Source organism: Micromesistius poutassou (assembly GCF_964030765.1).
Source record: "Micromesistius poutassou genome assembly, chromosome: 4".
Classification (NCBI taxonomy): Eukaryota; Metazoa; Chordata; class Actinopteri; order Gadiformes; family Gadidae; genus Micromesistius; species Micromesistius poutassou.
This window is the reverse complement of record NC_140274.1, coordinates 9,664,233-9,683,200: the sequence shown is the minus strand read 5'-3', so window position 1 is coordinate 9,683,200 and position 18,968 is coordinate 9,664,233.

Genomic DNA, 18,968 nt, shown 5'->3' with positions numbered 1-18,968 from the left:
ACGCAGGGGGAGCGAGAGCAGGCGGGCGGTGCTGATGAATGAGCGGGGGCATGAGAGGGGCCACGGGGCGGCCCCAGGTGATCTAAGCCTCGGGTTACTCACCAAGTAACGGGAGGACTGAGTAACCGGGGAGACTTAGTAACCGGGAGGAATGAGTAACAGGGGGGACTGAATAACCAGGGGAACTGAGAAACCGGGTGGACTGAGTAACCGAGAGGACTGAGTAACGGAGAGTACTTATGCCTCGTTTACACTGAGCGGTGCGGCAAGGTTCGCTTATATTGGCGTTTCCACTGCCAAAAGTTGGGCAGGGTCCCAAAATAAGCACGCTGAGCCGCACCTATTTTTTGGTACTCCTCCTTTGGGGTGCCAAGCTGTCTGAAAGGACTCCGAAAAGGTGGAGCTGCACACGCCGTCCGTTGATTGGTCGACAGAATCATCACTTCCGTGCAACAGGGGAATAGAAACAAACAAACGCAGTACCTGCAAGGTTATTCTGGACAGCGGCGAAAGCTTCGTTTATTGAAGAAAATGTCACGCAAACGACCCTAACTGCTCCACATCGTCAGCTGCTCCGTTTTATTTTCTTTCATCCACATTTAAATACATACGTCCGATGTATATTCACCTCGGTGTGGAGGGGTGTTTTCTGTCTCCTAGCAGCAGCAGCCCTGTGTTGTGTCTCGTCTCCGGGGGAAGCCGAGGGCTTCCGTACACGTCAAGCTTTAAGGCTCTCATTAAAAAGGCCTCTGACGCTGAAGGTTGTGTTGTTGTCTTCCTAAACTAAGTTGGGGGATTAGTAAATAAAGAAATAAAGATAACAACACTTGTGCATCTGCGGAAGGGCCCCATGCGAATGCAACCTCGGTGTGAAGCCGTATTCAACGGAGCGCTATAAACGAGGTCCCTCGCTCTGTCTCTCGGCAGGCATGTGGCTATAAATACAGCAGGCTCGATGGGTTCTTGAGTTGTAGACGTCGGATGTGAGATGAGATAGAAACGGGAGCTGACTTAAAAACCTCAGGATTGATGGGATGTAAAGTGTGGGAAATATGTGGCTGCGGATTCATAAGACCCAGGAGCCAGGTCTGAATGGTCTGGACATTTGGCTCATTCATAGGACCCAGGAGCCAGGTCTGAATGGATTGGACATGTGTCATTCATAGGACCTAGGACCCAGGTCTGAACGAAGACCGGGTCAGACAAGAACTCAACATTGACCATACTTTAATTAATTATTAATTAATACTCGTCAATTCATGCAAGTCCATCTGTTGTATAAAGTCAATTGTTTATTAGTAGTATTAGTAGTATTTGTTTTAGCTGCATTCATTCATCAGATTAGTTTGGCTCTGTTTGACCAGTTGACCAGTATATATTTGAGCATGAATGTGTGTGTGTGTGTGTGTGTGTGTGTGTGTGTGTGTGTGTGTGTGTGTGTGTCTGTGTGTGTGTGTGTGTGTGTGTGAGAGAGAATCAGGTGTGTGTATGTGTGTGTGTCAGGTGTGTTGCATTTGTGTTTGTGTGTGTGTGTGTGTGTGTCAGGTGTGTGTTTGTGTGTGCCAAGTGTGTGTGTATATCAGGTGTGTGTCTGTATGTGTATGTGGTTGTGTGTGTGTGTGTGTTTAGTAAATGGAGCAAACAGGGATTGAAAGAATAATCGGCATGAATACAGGACATGAATTTGCTTATAGGTAAAGTGGCAATACATAATTCATAATCTTCATTCACACAGGATTTGTGTGTGAGCGTGTGCATGTGTGTGAGCGTGAGAGTGCGTGAGCATAAGTGTGTGTTGGATTCCAGCGTGTCTGGAGCCACGGTACTCCACATCCAAGCACACATGAGCCAGTGGATATCGCAGCCTAAGTATGTACCGGTCTTCCTCTGGGAGGGAGCCCTGTTTAAATGTGCATGCCTGCATAGAGCATCATAACACATTCACATCACTCCGGCCAACAAGCTTAGGGGCCAGCTCTTGAGTAGAAACAACTGTATTATTTCTATGTCTGATTGTGTGTTTGTGTGTGTGTGTGTGTGTGTGTGGGGGGGGGGGGGGGGGGGGGGCGTCTGTGTGTGTGTGTGTGTGTGTGTGTGTGTGTGTGTGTGTGTGTGTGTGTGTGTGTGTGAGTGAGTGTGTTTTATTTGTGTGTGTCCTTTTTTCACATATTTTTCACTTATTTGGCTGATGCCATGTGCACACATACATGTATTCCATGATCCAGAATGCGGCCTTGTATTTCATTAATGTCTTTAATATCAGTGTGTCGCCGGTTAATCCAGAGGAGTGTGAATGCCAAATGCACCATTTTCCCACAAAAAAGTTTTGAAGCCAAAAAATTAAAATCTTTAAGTTTGACCACCATGAACATTGAAATTCCATGAACAAAACACTTCCTCGAAAAATCCCCACAGCTTATGCAATTGTCATCAATCAAACCAGCTTGTCTTTTTGTTCGCCAGCAAATCAGCTTGCACTTTCATTCGGCAGCACATCCACATAATGTGTAGGATTCTGCTGAGAAATGTTCCATCAATAGCAGCAATTAAATTCCAAATGGATTATCTAACTGCTTCCATTCAAACCATACTTTTTTTTTTGTTATAGAACAACAGGAATAGCAGGAAGAGCAAAAAAAGTAAGTGACTCCGTCTCTGAATCTTCTCTTGCTTTGATCCTTGGGAACTTCACTGCTTGGTTCTTGTATTCACCATCTCAAATCTCAAATGGGTCCATTCACCAGGACCAGTCATAGACGCTTTAACATGGAAAACAGATGAAAAGACCAAGGTATTCACGTCCAAATACCCTCAGTACTGCACTGAGGCGGCACTGCAGTCCAGATAAGGAGAACAACAGCTTGTCTTGGCCAAAAAATAATCAGCCTTAACTTAACAAAGCAATAAAGCACATATAAACATATAAAACCATTAATCTACCAATGTATATATATTTTAAATTAGTAACTGGAGTAACTGCCTGACTTTGCGAGGCATTATTGTATCATCACACACATACAAAGACAACCCAACCATACTGGACCAGAAGTCTACATACACAAACATTAATTTGCACCCAAACACGCCCCCATGCTTACTTCATTCACCAAATTACCCCCAGACGGAAAAGCACCCACACGTGTGGACATTGTGTACGTGTGCATTGGCGTTGGGGTCAGCCGTGACGTTAAGCACTCCTGGCCGTCACACACATTTGCACTTAGATGGATGACGTACATCGCAAATGCATATGTGGGCTTACAGAACCGTGTGATGGACAGAATGAGGTCACCTCTGATGGGGGGACCTAAGAGCGAGGAGGCCGACCTCCAGATAACACCATGGCTTGTAACCCAGTGTTTCCACGCACTCATCCAGCAGTGCTACAGCGCCGCCGCTGGATGAATTGTGCCACTGCAATCAGCCATGCGAAAAATATACCATTTTTTATTAGAAATTATGTTGAGCACCCCAAATGTTTTTCCCCAAAATGTGGTTACTTTAAAAATATAAATATTATGAGTGCTCCCTACTGACAGCAAATTAATATTCTACTCCAGAAGGATAAAAAAAAGGCATGATAAGACTGTAGGAGGCTATAGCCAATCTTTTTTTTTACCAAATGTTGGAAGCATGAAGAAATAAAATGTGTAGCACATCAGTAGACAAAATAATCAAAAGTACCCCATGTATTTGATTTTGTAAAACAGAAGTTAGAGTGTGATGAAACTTAAACCGTACAATTTTAAAACAGTTTTTGTAACAATAATGCCCAAATAATGTCACCTGCCAACAACAGTGCTATGTACCTCACACACACCACAGCACCTCTGCAGAGAAACATTGTCTTAACTTTCTCAAAATGTCTTCTAAATCCTCTGTTACCTTCCCATCTATGCCTCTCCTGTGGCTATCCCCGACCATCGTTGCAAATCCTTTTGTGTTTGTGTGTCGGTTTGCTTTCCGATGAGGCCCGTCACACAGTCCTGTGCCTGTGTGTGTCTTTACGTTACGCAGTCGGCTTGGAGATAAGATGTTCGCCCCGGGCGCTTCTAGCAGCTTCTTGTCCCTTTTAATTGTCGTACCACACAGTGATGGGGTCAAAACACCCCCACTCTCACACATATGCACACACGAAAACACACACCCAAACGCACACACATATACACACAAACAAACACACGCACATCCACGCACACGCAAGCTCACAGAAACATGCACATATTGATGACACATACAGTAATTAAACAGATAGACAAAGGCAAGGCACTTATAGGCCCACAGCACACATACAGATGCACCTATACTCAAACAGACACACACACACTAACATTGTCAACAGTTTTGCTTAAAGAGGTGAAGCTCAACCTAATTTAAGCCACGCAGAGGCTCCATAGCTATAATTATGTTTTTGTGCTTAAGTATGATTGTGTTAGTGTGTGTACGTATAGATAAATAATGTATATAATGTGTGTGTGAGTGTGTGTGTGTGTGTGTGTGTGTGTGTGTGTGTGTGTGTGTGTGTGTGTGTGTGTGTGTGTGTGTGTGTGTGTGTATGTGTGTGTTTGTGTCAGTTTGTGCGTGGTTGGATATGCGTGTCTGTGTGTGTGTGTGTGTGTGTGTGTCAGTACATCAATTACTCAATGACAGGGTATCAGAAAGGTTGTGCAAAGTGTTGACCTAAACTTGTTGAATCGGGACTACGGCTTCATTTACCTCCACTTACCTGACTCATCTGTCATCTCCCTATCTTCTCATTCCCATTCCCTCTTTCATTTTGATCCACTTTGCTTCTGTTAGGCTTCTGTTCTTGAACGTTGTTGCCTTGTTATGAGCCAATTGAACTGTAGATCGATTTGAACCATGCCTTTGTTAACAGGCACGAATCACACATGAGGGGTGAAGAAAATGAACCATACCCTCTCTCTATTTATCGCTCTATCTCTCAAGCTCTATCTCTCTATCTGTCCTTCACATGCACACACATGCTACTGGTGAGGTGCACTTTCTCAAATAGCTATTTTCCAGGAGAAGATGTGTAAGCAAAGGCCATACGTGCTTAACTCAAAGGAAGTTTTTAGCCTGAAGTAGGCTTAATTAGCAATAGAGATCAGCCAATAGGAACATGGATTAGGGCTAAGAGGTAACTTAAGGTGGAAAGTGATTTCCTTTAATAGAGAATATCAAACACACACACACACACACACACACACACACAAACACACTATCAGTGTGATCGTTCCTTTCTTGGTGACATTACAGATATGACGACCTCATTGAGAAAACTGTTAAGCTTAGACACAAGGTCAATGGGCCCTTCTCCTGTTATCAGAAAAGCCATGGCGGTGCTCAGCTCAACTGATTATTCCTGTCACATCAAAGGATCTTTGCCTTGGACTTGAATTCACGAGGCTGAGCTTGAGGGAGCTGATGGCTATCTCCTGCCACTCCCTGTCATACGGCGGTGGCAGGTGTGCCCCGCTATTATACCCTTTCTGTCAGAGAAGGAAAAGTTTAAGGTGAGCCATGCTGGATTTAGCTCTGCTCCACACACACACACACACACACACACACACACACACACACACACACACACACACACACACACACACACACACACACACACACACACAGACACACACACACACACACACACACACACACACACGTAGACACACGCACACACATGTAGACACACGTACAAGCCTGCACACATTTATTTGCCTGCATGCACACAGAAACACAACTTTTTACATACACACATACACACACACAAACAAACGTTCACACGTTTGTTTGTTTGTTTGCCTGCATGCACACACAAACAGGCTGTTTATACATACACAAACATTCATGAGCACACACACACACACACAAACGCACACATATATAAAGCGCTGCAGACAGAAATTATTTTGCAATTCGGTACAAAATCTGAAAATGAGGGGACAGAGAAAGGAGAGGGACGTGGCAGATGCTGCAAAGCCCACTGATAAATAGCACTCCCACTGCACATCCAGTCAAACTATACATACCTGCACTGCTTAACTCTCGATTACTTAACATCGCTTGCATGCCCTACTATCAATGAGCAGGCACACGCACATGCAAACACACACACAAATAAATAAAGCATATCGTTATAAAGTTCCCTTTCCCACATTAAGCAGGTCACATTGGATTGTTTCAGAAAGCACTTTGTCTCACTACATGAGATGGAATACCAGAGAATCAACATGCCTGGAACAACCCACGCAGGGCCCGCTGTAACACACACACACACACACACAAGCATACACACACATGCACACACACTAAAACGGAAGTAACATATAGAGAGAGTTGCACAATAGGGCCCATATCCCAGCAGCACAAAGGCACATTATTAAATTAGATGGGGGAAACATGCGCCCCGTGCCTCCAAGACAACAGCCTTTCTCTGCACACCTAATCCCAACAAAGAGCCCATATCTCCTTTGTTCCACTCTCCTCTGCTTTCCCTCTCGGACAAGAAACCCGGGCACCCGGGAATGGGTGGAGAGCGAGCCAAGTTCCAGGCGGGGAACTAAAACCTCCGTCTTTCGTTATTTGTTCAGTTTTCCCGTCGGCGTTAATCTCTGTGCGTGTGATTAGCAGGATGGCGGAGCGTGCATCTGTCCCCTCCAAAAGGAGAAGGAGAAGAAGAGCGAGAGGATGCTAAAACCAACATGGCTTCTATCTTGGAGCATCTCTGGAGAGAGAGAGAGAGAGACCTCCACCGCACACACAAACAAGAAGGGGAAACAAAAAACACGGAATCAAAGATTAGCTGCCGCTGTGGGAGAGCGTACGTCCCAACTAACGAAGAAATATTCTTTAAGTAGGCTAATCTTTCCTCATGTTTAATCACCGTAGTAAAAGCAATATCAGCAGATAGAGACGCTGAGGTACACTGGTGTCCCCAATAAAGGACAAGCCCAAAGTTTGTTTCATGAAAGTGTAACTTTCCAGTTTAAGGACCTTTGAAAGATTGTTCACGCTGAATGGTTTGCAATCATGGGATGCAATCATGTCTCAATACAACTTGACACATGACGTCGTCATAACGCCATGCCATAATAACTTACACACGTGTATTCTCATAGGAATGTATCATACAGACATATTAGAAATAAATGCATCGATGCAGATAGCTGTCCCAAATGTAGCATAGTTACATTAAGACGTCTTGGAATTGGCGTTGGAAGGGTGTTGAAGTGGATTGCATCGCTGGCCTGACACTACCTGAGCCTTTGGTTAAACGTGTTTCCACGTGGAGTCGGCATGTTATCCCTGTGTTCGCTCGGATTTCCCTCGGGTACCGCTCAGTATGTGTGTCTGACAATGTGACCAATCAAAGCCCTGAAGAGCTGCTGCTACACGGCCCACTCTGTTCCCCGATAGGATCAAACCTCAGGGGCCCAGGGCGAGGCTGTCTCTGATTGGATACGGGTGTCTGACGGAGCGTATACTTCAGAGGGCGATAAGCGCCGGGATCCATTGGGAGTCTCACTTATCCCTGCTCTGGTGCGATAGGTATTACACGTGCAGCGGGGGGCAGTGTGTGAAGGCTGCTGCTTCTTCATTAGCCACAGCATTCCACCCTTCTACTCTTCTTCTTCCGTTTCAAACTCACCTCTTCATTCGCCATGCTCCCACCTGCCCACTCACTCCCACAGAAACCTCCTACTTATGAATTCCCATCGACCATTCATCGTGACATAAGAGTTCTACCAGTGAAGGACATCCAGAAGTCAAAAAGGAATACATTTTCTCAAATTTAAAGACTCTTTACCTCTTTTCGGTTTCATCTTTGGAAACATAGTAATGTGATTACCGGTATATCTGCTATTGAGTTTCAGACTGAAAGAATTAATAAAAAGGGGTCTGGGAAATATATATGGAAATAACACAGCGTGCGTGCGACCGTGACCTACTTTATTAAGCCATCCGTCTGCTGTATCAAGAAAACGTACAGTCACGGAAAACGTTACTTCCTTAAAGTTCCCCTGTCCTTCCTGTGACACGAGAATGGCTTGGAAACTGGAAATGGGAGGTTCTACTGAAAGTATGTATATATATATATACAGTATATTTAAGCAATAGATCACGACAGGCTGTGGAATGTGCTCATTATACCACAGTTAAGGGGCGTTGTCCGTCCCGATGCGCAGCGAAGGCGACCCCTTTAACTGTGGTATAATGAGAACATTTCACTGACTGAAGTGATCTATTGCTTTTATAAAACGGTTACGTAAGTATGGCGAAATGAAAGTCATTCTCAATTTTGAAAAAACTAAAAAGTCGGAAAAGCATTTTTTTTTTTACGAATACAAAAATGTAGTCCCTCCTGCCTGCCTGCAAAGTGCGCGGCGGTTGTGTACACTGTAGTGTCCTTCAGAGAGAAGGCTAGAGACGGTAGCTTGGTTCGCAATTTAGCCTACTATCGAGCAGTTCACTCACCGTGTGCCTATTGCTTTACAACATTTCCACCCTCTCCATCAATCAACATATTTTTAGGCTTCAGTGAACTATGCTATTGCTTTTATAGATAAATAAACAACAGTTCAAGTTAGGCACGGAGTGATATGGAACTCCGTAAACTGAATGGGCGTCATAGCTGTGTGTATACGCTCATTATACAACAGTTAGGAACCAATCAGATCGCTTGATTTAAGCTACCCGTTTTATAAATATATATAAATATATATTTCTTATAAATATATATTTATATACTATGTTATTCATTCTCACACTGGTCAGCGCTAACATGTTTCATGTTTCAGGACCGCCTATAGTTTGAAATGTCAAAATCCCTGACTCACACCCCCGGAGGAGTTTGTCACACGATGTGACAGCAGAGATTAAGTAGTAAATTTCATGAGGTTTATAATGCATGACATCTTTATAAATAACCATACATGAATGAATGTAATCCTCCATGAATAGGAATTACCATTGTGTAGAGGGACTACAGCGGATTCCCGTACGGACACAATTCCGTCTTACACACTCTTTGAACACGATTTAAAACACATCCGGATTCAACTGTTTTCCGAGTTCCACACATATTGCCCGCACTATGACATTTGCTAAGGCCCAGATATATCTGGGCATGTCAAGGTTTAGAGCGATGAATCGGATCAGAGAGCCCAAAAGGCAACAAGGCCTGGATGTTACCGACTGACACATTCCAGAGATGATAGCCTGCTGCTGGAGATATTAAATCAAGTGTAAACAAAAGCGTGAGTTAAGTCTGTCTCTTTCTTCACTTCAAATGGAGACCGAGAAAATGGAACAGGGGGAAAACATTTATGCTTCTGGCAATGCATCACAAGTGAGAGTAAATAAAGTTACTGATGGAAGTGTCGAGATGGCGACAAAGATTTGTCCGGCCGCTGAGGCGCAGTGATGGGGAGGGGGGGGGGGGGGGGGGGGTGGGCGTGAGGTAACGAGAGACAGGAGGGATTTGGGAGGGCTGATGGCAAGGCAGACTGAGCGAGAGCGATGGCTCCTGCCGCTCGGCGGTTAGAGCGGCCAATTTCCCAGGTAGAAGTCATTAGTGCAGCCGAGCGAAGGGGCGACTTGTAAACAGATACATAAAAGCAGGTGTGTGTGTGTGTGTGTGTGTGTCTGTGTGTGTATGTGTGAGTGCTGCGGCGGTGCCCCTGTCTGGTAATCATGGGAGTTGTTACAGAGGGGAGTTGAGCCACTCTGGCGTCGCCAAGGGAGACACAGAGTGGAATCAGTCACCTGCCACTTCCCTTGATCCCTATCGTCATGGGGACCCGATGAGACAAACTCCAGCTAGGCTGCGGCTATCTCTGACTTAATGCTGCTTAAAGCACAGATTCCCCCGGGGGATGATGGGAAGAAAACACACACACACACACACAAACACACACACACACACGCACACACATTGTCTACAACACATACACAGTCTACACATACACACAAAGACTACATAACACACACACACGTGCGCACACCTGCACTGACGAACACAGACACACACATACTGACAAACACATACACACAGTATATTGCTGATGAACACATACAGACACACACTCTCTCTCTTTCTGACAAATACACACAGACACACACACACTCACACACATGCACACATACACACACTCACACGTACAAAGGGGATGCGAGTTAGGCCTGAAGTCGGTTATACTTCAAAGGCCTGTGCCTGATTGGGCCACCTGAGGTTTAGAGGTAAATGCGGGACAGAGCAAAGAAAAAAAATCACTGTTTCTATCTAAATCCTTTTATATGCCATACATCTTGTGCAGGGTGCGAGTCATCAGTTCATAAATAAACATGTCACACCTTGATTTAATAGAGCAGATCCTTAAAAGATATCTGAAAGTAATAATGTTTGTTTCATACATTAGCATCAACATCACTGTCCTCATTTTCCTTCTTTACTTAATCAAGGATTCTTTCCGGAAGAAAATATATAAAAATGCTAAATGCTACGCCAAAAGACTTGACAAATTAACTGTATGTATGAATAAACCATGTTATGCCAACATTGTTGACAACTAGCTTAGTTAGATTTAGATTTCAACTTTTTTCCACAAAGTATTTGTCTCACTAACAGAGAAAAGACTAAAGGTTACTCCATAACCTTTTAATAAGTGCTATTACTAAGATGTGTGGAATGCATATTGATTTGCCCATATTTTTTGATAAAAAATACTTAAATCGTCTTCCTTTGTCATGTTTAGCACGTAACTTCCTCGACACAAGAGCAGCACCATTTTGAGATCAAGCTTTTGTTTGGACTGAAGTCAACGGCAGGGGGTAAAAGGTCAGGTGAGGAGAAGGAAGTGAAGCTAAGAACGATTTCAGACATTTAGATTCAGGGTCTGGTTGAATCTGTGATTAATCGGTCACAGTCTACCAGTTCTGCTGTGCCATGAGAGAGAGGGGTTGTGTGTGTGTGTGTGTGTGTGTGTGTGTGTGTGTGTGTGTGTGTGTGTGTGTGTGTGTGTGTGTGTGTGTGTGTGTGTGTGTGTGTGTGTGTGTGTGTGTGACCGCAAGCTGAAATGTCAGGCATTTCCAATGAGAGGAACAATCCCTGATTAAGTGTGTGTATGGGTATGCACTCGCATGAGAGAAACGGTTTATATTTGTGCGTGGGTGTGCACACACAACTTCCCTCTAACATGACCTTGATTGACATCACTTATCTCAGATGCATACGATGCAGACTGATGCTGTGTGAAATGAATTCTCGATTGTGTATCCATAGTAAATCTGCATAATACAACAAATGTATGCATGCATCTAATGTAAGTATTCTTGTGTGTGTGTGTGTGTGTGTGTGTGTGTGTGTGTGTGTGTGTGTGTGTGTGTGTGTGTGTGTATGTAAGTATGTGTTCAAGAGAGAGAATTGACCTGCATCTGTTTCTTTACATTTCATGTTTATACCACTATTATGGTTTAAACATGGCTTTGGAGCCCACCAACACACCCACATTAAGTGGGAAGATTTAAGAAGAAAATTACCAGAAAACGTTTAAAATTCAATTTGTGTTCCAGGGCAAATTAGTAGTGCACAGCAGATGGGCTCTAAACAACTGCAGCCATCTACACAACAAAGAAGTTACCACGTGACATAAATGCACCCCCACAAAACATGAAAATATATATATTATTTGGTTGCCATTCAACAAACGAGTCCTGAAGAACTGAGTGTTTGTATATATGTAGTCACTCCGAGACTGGCTCTGCGCCAGCGTCACACAAACACTTTGGTTGACTTCTAAGGGGCAGGCGTGATGGCATTAACTTCCGATTGGCTGACACATTATTTCATACTATGCAAAAAACTGATGTGACCCATGTGGCGTGCAGCATGAAAAACAACATCTCATCTGAGGTGTTCAGTGTATACTTCTGTTTGTGTGTATATATGGCTGTGTGTATGTTTGTTTGGTGTGTATGTGTGCATTCGTGCATGAGTCTGTCTGAAGGTGATTGCGTTAACCTCTGCGTTCTGACAGCAGTGTGAGTTGATGTGTAATGATATGAGGCCATCCAGGGCAACCATATTTCTGTCTTCCTCTCCCCTCAAGAGGCCCGTTTAGGCTATTGAGCTTCCAGTCCCAGTGAATTCTCGAAAGGCTCTACAACCCAACGTGATTAAGAAGCTACTTTAGCTCAGGACAGCTTTCCAGCTTGCTCAACTCAGAAGAATGACCCTATTATGACCTATGGTTTCATTACAGCCACAATTCAGGGAATGTCAGATTCTGTCTTTTTCAGTTGTGCTATTGTGAACTTTGCTCACTGTGAGTGTGTATGTACAAGCGTGTGTATGATTGTGTGTGAACGTGTCCCGTGGGTGTGTGTGTTTCCGTTTTTGAGTTTAGTCTTGACGGTTTAAAGGCTTCAGCCTTTAAACCGAAGGGTTGCCGGTACGATCCTCGACCCAGTAGGAAAAATGTGGGCGGGGGAAGTGGTTGAGCACTGCTCTCCCATGCCCACATCCACGGCTGAAGTGCCCTTGAGCAAGGCACCTAACCCCTCACTGCTCCCCGAGCGCCACTGTAGCGGCTCACTGCTCCGGGTTAGTGTGTGCTTCACCTCACTGTGTGTGCTCTGTGTGTTTCACTAATTCACGGATGGGATAAATTCAGAGACCAAATTCCTTGCATGTGTGAGCATACTTGGCCGAAAAGCTCATTTACATTTACTATGGCATAGCTATGACTGGAGACTACAACAAGCCACTAGAGGCTGCTAATAGGAAAACGTACATACTGCAGGTTTAAGCATCAATGTAATATATGTTATGGATAAGTATGTTTTTTTTGTTTCTTAAGAACCAGCAATCAAGCTTGGCAGAACCTGTGTTCTTTGGCTCCCTTCACATAATATATACTGTTTCAAAAATGAGTTGATTAATAGCTAAAAAACTGAAACTGAGTTTTATTCCAGTATTTTGAGATTTGAGCGTAATTTAATGTACAATTGTTTGCAGAAGTAGTTCTATTGTGAAGAAGAATGATGTCAAAAAGATGCTGGATGAATGAATGAAAGAGTTTAATCACAATACCACTTCAAACATTACAATAATACAGTGTATGAGGGCCCTCATCTTAGATTAACCCCAAGCAAAATTCAGAAACACTGCTTTGTGTCCATGATCCAGCTTCCAAAATATATAAAAACTATTTGTTCAGAGATTCTGTTTCATAGGGAGTCAGTGTATCTTAGCATAGAGAGATCATTTGTTATTTGACTCGTTACACACCTCCTGTATGCCTTGCCTAAGAATTTTCTTTGAATTTTTCTTTATCTTTGTGTAATCATTATTTTTTGTCAAGGTCAATGCTTGAACCTCTCTTGATTAGTACTGAAAGAGAGAGAGAGAGAAATACAGAGACAGAAACTGTGAGATTATGAGTTAATTCTGATCTTCTGAAGCCAAGTTTACTAATCACAACTTAACTTCTTTTGGGCCTTGTTCCACAATAAACAATCTAGTGTACGAAAAACACTTTCTGCAATATGTTTTGCTGGCATCGCTGACATATGGATGCAAATGTGTTTGAAAACAAATTATCCTTCCGGAGCCACCTCTACACTCTCTTTTTAAGAAAGTTTAATCCATGACATTCTGTGGTCCCTCACAAAATATCTTAATATAGTTTATTTTATTAGCAGGCCCAAATAGTTCAAAAGAAAATACAATCTTAGAAATAAAGTCAGTCAAGTTAAGCTCAGCAGCTCAAGCTAGCAAGAAAAAAAAGATTGGTTCTGTGGTCGACTCCTCTGCCTTATTTCTCTTTTTCTCTCTTACGATTGGCCTGTTCAATTTGTACTGCGACAGTCTGCAGGGTGGAGGCAGCTGAGCTGTCAAGATGAATTTGTGTGCTCTAAACAAGATTAACTACTGCTATTTGTATCCCCATATCTCTGAAAGGGTAATCAACATAGCCAGTTTGGCTTGCTAATTTTCACCATGGTGACCATTTACCAAAGCGCATTCCCAGTAAATAGCTTAGCTTCAAAGATGCCTGTGTGTTACAGTGTGGGTATGGGTGCACCACTGTGCGCACGCACAACACGAGAGAAAGACGGGGAGATGGAAATAGATTGTGTAGAACTAGATACATATATTGTAGGATTCAACATACAGAGTTGATAGATTATTGATAGACAGACACAGATTGATCTAACCAACTAATCTGTCTGCGGAAGTGTGGGATTTTTTCAAGAATAAGGGTCTTTCTCCTCCCCATAGCCTTCATGGCATCTTGCCACCGTTTTCGTTCTCTCTCCAAAACCATTCCCACCGCCGTACCGTTCCTTCCCTCCCTGTGATGGGCTTGTGTTGGTGGGAGGTGCACTGTACATCACAGGTGTTCATTGTTGCTTTCATACGGCTTTCAGGCAGTTCAGGGTGAAAGGCAATTGTCATCAACTTTATGTCCTCTCATCAGCCCTGCCGTGTTGCGCGGGTCATTACTGTTAGCGAGCGGAAGCTAAACAACATTTTTCGCTGATGGAGGAACGGGAGGATACGCGTTTTATGGAGCAAAATGTGCACAGAAAGTGCCTTAATAAATTCCTCAGCTATGGTCAATAATCGCCCACTATCAATATGCGTTCAAAGGCACTTACAGTCCATTTATATACGATTTAGCATTACTCTGTTCTCGTTTGTGTATGCAAATTAGGATTTTCTTTACTGTGTGTGTGAACGACTGTGCAGCCAGGTGCGTTTGACCAATTACTGCACTTACTGTGAGGTATGCTATTCTCATTTGCGTAAATGAGTAGCAATTTGTAAGGCAATAAGCGTGAACATTATTTGGAAGGCAGTGAGTTGAATGGAAGGGAATGCAGAGTCCTCTCTCCTGTAGTTGGCAGTAATGGTGGACGTGGATTGGAATAGAAGTGCTATTGTTGTTTCGTCCTCTAAATAACTCATAACTCAAGTACTCTGCAAACTACCACTTGGACATTTTGGTAAAAGCTTAATCAATGTAGAAATGGGATGATTATGGGTGACCTGACATCTGTTGAACATGGCACACACGATAGAATCAGACTTATTTTTAACATTGGAACATTGGAAATTGGAAAACAGCATAGATCTTCCTTCACAATCCAGCATAGCCTTTACACAAGATACTGAACACTGTTATTAAGGCAATGTTGAGTTTGAAAAAAGAGTTGGAAGTGTTCCATGTAGCCAACAGTCAAAGAGGGGGCGGTTCAACCAATTTCCTCTACAATTTATTTTGGATAAGGTATTTTTTCAAAAAGTTAGATTGAAGAAACTTGTTTTTGTACTTCTGTTACTCTTTCCAGTCTGAATTTGTTCAATTGACATTGTCAATTAATTGAATAGCAGTGAATTCAGTTCAAGTTTTGCTCAAACCTTGCTCAAAAGTCATGGTTGGTTTCCTGGATCAAGGGATTAGTTTACAACAGCAAAAGTCTAGATTTGAACGATAATTCAAATTTGATGTTATTACATGTAGTCATTTTTATTAAACTTGGGGTTAGGCGGGGAGAGAGACTTCCCAGTCCCTTCCTAGAGGATATATAAGTTATCTATGTCCACACTTGCACGCAAACAGACACACGTGCCTGCCTACATAGACGGCAAAGATGTCCAACTAAACCAGAGGGAGGGTGCTCCGAGAGAACAACAGCCTGTTGAGACACGTGTGATGCAGAAGGGAGAAGGAAAGACGGAATTTCCTTGTGGAATCTGTGGAGTCTTATTATCCACACACACACACACATACACACACACCATTCCACCACTTAGTTATGGATGAAGACTATAAGACTTGGAACTTTTTCCTGTGTATTAACCTTCCCAAAACAACACAATCATTGTGATGAAGCACCCATGACATCCATCCTTAGAGGTGTTTACCTGACGGGTGCCAGAGCACGTTTGGTTCACCTCTGCTCCTCGCGGGCTATTGCATTATGCTGTAGCTTTAAAATGAGGTTAGCATTAAGATTTTTCTTTTGTTTTCCCCTTTTAGATTTTAAACACACTAAGTGGAGCAACAAGGGAAGCTTGTACACCCCCCTCCCCTGTGTGTGTGTGTGTGTGTGTGTGTGTGTGTGTGTGTGTGTGTGTGTGTGTGTGTGTGTGTGTGTGTGTGTGCGTGTGTGCGTCTGTCTGTCTGTCTGTCTGTCTGTCTGTCTGTGTGTGTTGTACTTATTTATGGTAGCCTTGGACACGTTCATAGAGTCTGTGTTAGAGGATTGCAAATCGCTGGATTTAATAAGAACAAATCTAAGCAAATAGCCAAATACTGCTCTGTGTCAGCAAGCATAGGCAGTCTGCATGTATGGAGAAGGCGGTGCCATCTTTACCCCTGATAGCGTTGTATTTATTTACTCATTTGCTTGGCTGTAAAGACTTGCACAGTGTTTGTGTTGCTGTGCGAGACATAAATGGGCTCTTTATTAATATTTGGAATGCTGTGTCGTTGTAAGTATTGGTCATTCCAAATAAATGAATTAACTGTGTATGTGTGTGAGATAGATTTTCTGGTAATTTTCCCAGACAGATTTGTATGTAGGTGAATGATCCAGGATTGTCTATGTGTGTGGGACCCTACACTGGACCACAGTACCATTCTATATAATTTCAAAAGAAAAATTGTATTATAAGACTGAGTGGTACAGTCAAAATGTTACACAATGGAATCCAAAACATTTTCTGACATCCCCATAATATTGTGTTATTTGGCCAATTCCCTGCATGACATTTATGGTCGTTAAATGGTGGTTGAGTGAGTGTTTATTCAAATGGCTTTTTCGTTAGCACTTTTTACTCAAACTAACTATTGTCTAATTAGGTAGTTTGTACCTGTTTACCACAATTTCCAAATTAAATTTACTCAGATACTATTTACACATACAGACACACACACACACAATCCAGATGTGAGTTCTGGAAACAGTTTGTGAGAATTAATCAGTTTTTACTTTGGTCTAAAGACCTCAGTCATCATTTTCAGTCTTTGATCCACTGAGTGACGGAGTGAGCTAGAGAGCAAGATAATGAGAGCAAATTCCAGCAATAATGCCGATCCGTTTTCATTAGCTTCACTCGCTTAACTTTTTTGTACTTTCAACTTGTTTGCCGCGATTCCCCATCTGCCTATTCCCTCTTTTATTCCTGTATCCTTTCACATTTATTTGTGGGGCTGTGGCTGAGCAGGAAATAGATTGAATGGTAAAATAAAAAATGTCTGGGACAAAAGTATAGTGCTTCCGCCAAGGGGGGAACGAATCATTCCTTCACTTTGTCTTTGTGCTCATCACTCGGTTGTGACTGTCACGGGTAGAGTGAGAGGCATGGAGGAGGAAGAGAGTGAAAGAGGCAGGAGAAAACGAGCACAGTCAAGATGAGACTGCTCTCAATTTCCTACTTTTTAAGACCTGTTCAGCAATCTCCCCATTCACATCCCAAGGTATTTTTAGGGTACTGAAATCACATCTGATAACCTGAAAGAGGGGGGGGAAATCCAATTACCACCTGACAGAAGTGCATCTCTCTCCAAATGCTAAAACTCACTGCATCATTTGGGTTTGTCAACAGACTAATGAAATTCAAGTTGTTAACTCCTTACTTGTCGTCTGTTTTCAAAGCCATCGGTATTGTTTTATATTTTCAGGCATGTGTCGCTGATCCCATGCCGATGTTAACAAATTCTCTGAGGGCGACTGGACAAGTGCCATTAAAACCTTCTACTTTGGTTTATCTGAACAGAGCTTGTGGTTTATCTGAACAAGCTTAAAGGCCAACACGGCCCTTTAAACCAGAGTGTGTCATTGAGATATGGCCTTAATCTTTGTGACAGACCTGGCAACACCGGGACAGGCATAAAAGGTGCAGTTATATATTTAAAATTCAGGTAAAATAAAAATGCTAAGAGCACAGAGAAAATCAAATGACCTTTAAGGCGCAACTGACCCCAATGGAGTGAATCTCCTGAACTTTTTATGAGTCATCTAAATTTCCCAAAGGCATCGGATTGGATACCTTTAAATCATGTTGTGGGAGTGGCGGTCTTCCAGAGGAGCATGGCTTCCCGGAAGTCTGAGAACACAGGGGTATGGGAATTACAAACAAAGGGTAGTCATTGAAGGAAGGCGTTATCATGACGACATTTACGAGGCATGGCAGGTCATTGGTGTAATGTGGTGTAGGCTGGTGGGTTAATGGTTTACGGTTTGCAATAACCTCAGCACACCATGGACAGCCCGTATCCAACATGCACAGAGAGTGGGATGGGTCGTTAATATTGTGTGCATCACGGTAACCAAATAAGGGCAAACAGGTAGCAGGGAGTAGGATTTTTATAGATGTAATAAATAAGAGAGTTGTATATCCGTCAAATGAACAATTAATTTTGTGGCAAGCTAAATATGTGTGTGCTTCATGTTATTGAAGATAGAATTATTTAGCTTAAATGTAACACGTCATTTTAACTAGGATGTACCACATTTTAGGTTAGCTTTTGCATGTGTTCTCTTGGAGGAACAGAAGCTTTTAAGTGTTTGACTCTGCATCAATGCACGAAGATGGCTACAGAAAGTCACGAGAGGAGAGGCTGTTGAAAAATCTAATCCTCATTAACCTTTTGTACACCTATTTTTGGTTTCCACATCTCAGGGACACCGTTCAACAATTGTGTCACATCCTTCTCCAATGAAGATAATACAGAAAAGAAGGTCCCTCTGTGTTATTTGGGAGACAAAAGTACAGCTCCTTTAAACGGCACCTACAGGCATGCTTTGCTCTCTCAATTATCTACCATTTATTCTAATAAGCAGTTCAACAAGCTCTTACTTTGTAAAACAGAAATTATCTAATGAGACTGTTCCATTATCAGCCTATTAGGAATACTAGTTCTATGCTTTTTCTCACACACCTCCAGCCC